Source organism: Chenopodium quinoa, unplaced genomic scaffold (assembly GCF_001683475.1).
Source record: "Chenopodium quinoa cultivar QQ74 unplaced genomic scaffold, ASM168347v1, whole genome shotgun sequence".
NCBI lineage: Eukaryota > Viridiplantae > Streptophyta > Magnoliopsida > Caryophyllales > Amaranthaceae > Chenopodium > Chenopodium quinoa.
In genome coordinates, this window is record NW_018744167.1 from 904408 (window position 1) to 910407 (window position 6000).

Below are 6000 nucleotides of genomic sequence, written 5' to 3' on the forward strand. Positions count from 1 at the left end.
CTCCATCACTCATATCGTTGAGTACAACCAAAACCAACTTGCATACCCGATATTCCTTATAAGTATAGGGAGTAGTAGTGATGCCTCGCTTTGGCGTAGCCCATCACTACTCTCAATAGGTCGATAAGTGTTGTTTTGGAATGACAATTTTACTCAAAATTTAGGGACCTAGGGTTTCTATGTTGGTTGATTTAAGTGAACTTAATTAATCATCACAACATTCGAAATCCTAAACATGCATCTAAAATATAATTCACATATAAATACTCATGAATATGTAAAGCATAATCATTTTGAAGCATATTGGCAACTAGCATGACCCCTTGAATTCTTCAAGTCTTCAAAAGGTCTTCTTTTGCAACTTCATGGGTTTGTCTTCCAAAAACCTCCATCTTCAAGACTTGACCATAATTATGCAATACTAGTAACTACAATTAGGACTAATATAAATATTAAGGTACAAAAATACTCAACGGTACGCAGACCGTATTTAGATTTACAAAAATACATCACGGCACGCTGTCCGTATTTTCTATCCAATCGGGTCCCACTAGTTGCCATTTTTATATACCTGTGAGAGAATATTCATTCTATTCATCCATTCACTATATGTGAATGGCCCATGAATTTTACAACAATAAGCAAGTAATAATGCATTAAACACGCGCGCGCACTAGTAACTAATCTAGGTGGTTAATCCGATTAAAACGCCTAATTAAAACTAGTCAAAGTTATTTAACCGATTATGTAATTAACGTAATTAATAATTGCAACTCCCACTAAATTCCGCATCCTTCTTAATTAATCCAATTAATTAAGCCGATATAACCCAAAATTTGTCAAAATAAATTTTGCCAATGTCGCTCAAAACCGAGGCCTAGCCTCAGAAATTTTAATTAAAATAAATAAAATGGCAAAATAAACAAAATTGCATTGCCTTACAACCCGGGGTAAAGTGCCAAGTGTGGGGTTCTGCGCATCGTGTCGCAAGCACGTAGCACATCCACACACACACTCTTAACGCAACACTAAGCACACACACACATTGCTCGAGCACCTTTGCCGCACCACAGCACGCACGCACACAGTCACGGTTGCTGGTGTGCACATACACACGCACGCACGGCCGTGTGCTGCTGCTGCTGGGTGCTATAGCCACGCTCATGGCTGCACGCACACACGATCACCCCTCTTGGCAGCCACATGCGGGCTGCTATGCAACCCGGCTAGCCAAAGGGGGGTTTTGCCTCGTTTTGCGTGCCATAGCCTCTGGATTTTGATCCCAATTTTGCTTGACATATTATTTATTCTAAATTAATTTTAGAACTAATTCAATGAGCAAAAAATTGAAAATTTAAAGTATAACTTAAATAAAATTTATCAACGTGCATTCAACAAAAATAATTCACAAGAACCATTCTTAGCTTTAATTAAATTGGGTTAACTTGGTGCAATAAAAATGAATAGGCATTTTCTCATTATTAATTTAATCAATTTAAATTAATCTTTAGATTTTGACAAAGTAAGAGGGAGTTGGAAGAATATGAACTTTAATGTTCAAATGAAAAATCAAATTACTAACATTTGTGAATCCTTGAAAAATTATATCTTCTAATATGTAGATAAACAAATTTCTATCACAAAGTTTGAAACTTTATGTTTCCAATCAACCAAAAATGATTAAAATAACAAAGTTCAACATAAAATTCATGGAATTTAGTAGCTTTTAAGGTTTCAATCACTTAACACAATTAAAGATTGAATCTTTAGTACTTTAGAAGCCTCAAAAAACAAAAATTTCACACTTAATGCAATAAATTTGCAATTATGTGAAAAATGAAACCAAAATTTCAAACAAAAATTTCCACCAAGTAATCATGCCTAAAGAGGTTTAAAATTGCATATAAAATATGTATTGAACCAATTACATAACCACCATAAATATGAAATTAATTTTTAAGGTTAATAAGACTTAAAAATTTTCGTAAAAACGAAAAACCCCTCGAAAAATGCATTTCTGGTCGTTTTTTGGCTAAAAACCGAGTTCTAAAAAGGTAAAACCATTTCCGGAACACCTTTTCCACCAAAAATTCACTATTTTTGGGTCGAAATCTGGGTTCGGGAGCTGAAGTCAGCTTTAATACGAGGTTAAAATGGATAATACGAGCTACTAATTGTAGGTAATATTTCAAGCATTATCCTTAGCTTGAACCCCACTGTGATTATACACTAAAGTACGGTGGCGTCCAAAAGGAAAGAAGATAAAGCAAAAGAGTCGTCAACAATAAACCGTTCACGAGGTGAAGGTTACACCCCTTAACGATCCAAGAGATCGTTAACTCCAATAGGTCTGGAACCATTGCTGGTAGTTCGGGGATGAAGGTACAAATCCAACCTAAAAGAGATTGAACCTGCCCTAATAATAGGCCTCTACTTTATTCTGAACATATTCATGTGCGCTTTCTGACTAACATGCAATCAATAGGATTAACTCTAAACCTGTTTATCTATGTTGGTTGAATATTAATGCACAAATAAACTATTATTGTCCATCACTTGAATCATAATCAAATTAACCCTAAACAAGATTATTATTTATCTTATTAAGCGTGATTACAAGTACAAATTCCCTTTAAACAAGCGTTAAAGGTGTGATAAAGCAATGACAATAAATATAAATATCAAGCAACCTAATAACAATAATAGTAATAACAATAATTATAATAATAATCATAATATTCATGTTAAAGCATAATATTAATAGCAAGATCCTAGGCATGATACTAACAAGATTAATAACAAACCCTAGCATGTTACTAAACAATAAAAATCAAAGCTTTAACCCTAACATGATACTAACATGCATATTAGGAAATAACATAGGAAGCATGGTACTTTTAATCATACTTGACAATAGGAATTTTTAGTTGTTACCCTAAACATGATACTAGGAAGATCAAAACACCCTAACATGACGCTAGGAATCATAATAACAACCTAAGGATGTTTTCTACATCATAATATTAACTAAAACCATTAAAGCACTTACTTCGATGCCTCGTATCTCTTTCTAATAACAAAATACACACGTTAGTAACTTCAAGGAAAATAATAAAACAATTAAATTAAATAATTGAAATAGAGATTTGGGACCAAACCCTCAAAAATTAAAACCTTTCAGGTCTAGGGAAAAGGCAACTTCGAACAATGCTAGGTATTTCTTGGTCTTGTGAATGCGGAATTTTGTATGCAAAAAGGGTTGGTTTAGAAAAGAGAGAGAAAGAACAAGATTTAGCTTCGAGAGAAAAGAGAATTAGAGAGTTGATGAGAATTGGTGATACTTGGTGATGAAAAACGGAGATTTTAGGAGGCAATTTATAGAGAAAATCAGGCAAACGGATAGAAAAAAAAAACACTGTTTCGACGAGGAAAAAAGAAGTTAGCTCCAGGCGCTGACCATTAGCGCCAGGCGCTAATGTTTGTCGTCAGGCGCTAATTATTTTTTCACGCGTTTTCTTGATACAGATAAAATTTGGCCGTATAGAAGGGAAAATCGTATTTTCCTTAAAAATACTCTTTTATTTTTGATTAAAACTCCAAAAAGTCAACAAAAGTCAATTTATCAATGCTAATTAAATTAGGAATGAAAAGAACCTTCTAGAAGAATCTAGAAGACTAAAACCAATCCTAATTGCATTAGGAATGATAAATCCATATTAGGCCCTCCTCTAGATCATTGGGCCGCATATAAGGATCAAAGTGCCCAGTTTAGTAATTTGCCCATAACTTCCTCATTATTCATCGGAATTTAGATTATACTATGTCGTTGGAAAGATCTTTTCAAGCCCATCCAACTACACCATTATTGGACCCATACTATGGACCAAACAAACTAGATTGGCTGTTTTCTTAAAATAGGTTTTCAAAAACAGAGAGAAAAAGAAAAGAAATTAAAACTATCTGCAACACTAGACTTTCCACACTTTCACTTCTTCCGATAAGAATTCGACGTGAAAGGTAATATCACCGGGTTTGGTCTTGGGGAGACGCAAATGGGTGTATACACTAATCTAATAAGAAACTTAAACCAGAAAAATTAAGCCATAAAAAATACCTTGAAAAAAAAATATGATAATTAAAAATAAACGAGTGGGGCTCCGATATCGCTTTTAGGGTTTAGTGAGTCCCACTCGCCGCGGAAAAAACCCGAGACAAGGATCTTGCTCGCAATAAATAATATCACTAATGCATAAATAAACACAAAAGGTAAAAATAGGAAATTTACCTTTGGTGCGTGCTTCGCCCCACAAATTGGGCTCTTACTTGAGAGCTTAGCCCCAAAGTACGAGAGCCTCCGACGGAAATCTACCCGCAAAAATAACTACCAACTTTTAGGTCCGTTACCTCGAGGTTAGCGAGGTCCGACCAAAACCCGAGTATTATGTGAGTTTAAGAGTTTTTGCTAATGCAACGCTCTATTGAACTCCTACTCAAGCACTCTTCCCAAAAACCCAATATGGGTATTTATAGGTAAGAGGGAGAGTGGGAATTTCTATCCCATCAATGTGGGAGCATGAAATTCCACAATTTATTTAAAGCAAAATTAAAATAAATAAGCAAACTAATAATAAATCTACAAGTGTCACTAATACATGTAAAGTGAAGTGAAGACCACTTGGAGAGTAGGGGACCACACTTGCTCCCCACTCCATACTTTCCTTGTGCCACATGTCCCTCACCCACTTGCTTCCCATTTGTTTCCCATAAGTTTCGGCTCTACTACTCGAGCCTTAGGCCCAGCCCTAGCCCAACCGAATCCCTGCCCCGCACTTGGAGTTGCGGGCTGCTGCTGTGGCTAGCAAGCCACACACTCCAAGTGCGGGCTGCTACTAGCATGGCGCGCACACCATGTGCGGGCTGCTAGCAGCTGCAGCCTTGGTGTGCTTGCGGCTGCTAGCTGCTGCTATGCACGGTGCGCTAGCACGCACCAGCCAGTCACCCTTGGCTCGGCATGGTGCGCATGCTAGCCACTTGTGCTAGCATATTATGCCCCTAGAATTCGGATGCTCGGGGCATTTCGATGCTAGGGGTATTTTGGGAATATTATCGATTTATTATTATTTTGCGCGTCTCGTAATTTAAAATTTTAGGCCCGACTTCCGAAGCTCGGTTTCGACGCTCTAAGCTTGAATTTCCGACGTCTTAATATTTAATACTCAGGCAACTCATTAATTTCTTCCGAATTAATTCGTCGTGTAGGTTTGTTAAATGCTTGGGTGTGAATCGAAGGGTTCAGCTAAGATTAAGCTGTAATATTATTATACATTAACATTACTGATTGGAAGCAGCCTCCACCTAGGCATTCCGATCACTTGACCTTGCTGAATATATTAGCTTTTTAATAATTCTTAACCCACTCTCAGAATAATACACTTGTTTGAAGGACAACATTCCTTTCATGGATGACGTTTCGCTGAGATACTTTCCATGCTTGTGGAAAGTCAACTGACGAGTTTGGTAGCGTTCTAAGCCTGAAGAAATCTACTGTATGATACTTTCCATGCTTGAGGAAAGTCGATATATGAATTTGGCATTTTTATATGCTCGAAGAAATCTACCAATAATACTTTCCATGCTTGAGGAAAGCCGACAAATTAATTTGGAGGTTTTTCAATACTTGAAGAAATCCACCGATAATACTTTCCATGCTTGAGGAAAGCCGACTTGACGGTTTTCCTATACTTGAAGAAATCCACAGATAATACTTTCTATGCTTGAGGAAAGCCGACAATTGATATAATCGCTGACTTCTTTGCTTTGAGAGGTAGGAGTGAAAGTTCGGTTTTCGGTTTGGTTTTTTGCCCAAACCGAAACCGAACTACTTTAATCGGTTTCTAGATTTTATAAACCATACCGCACCACTTTACTTAAGAAACCGAACCAAACGAAACCATATTTATTTCGGTTTCATAATTAAAAAAAATAACAAATCGATTTTTC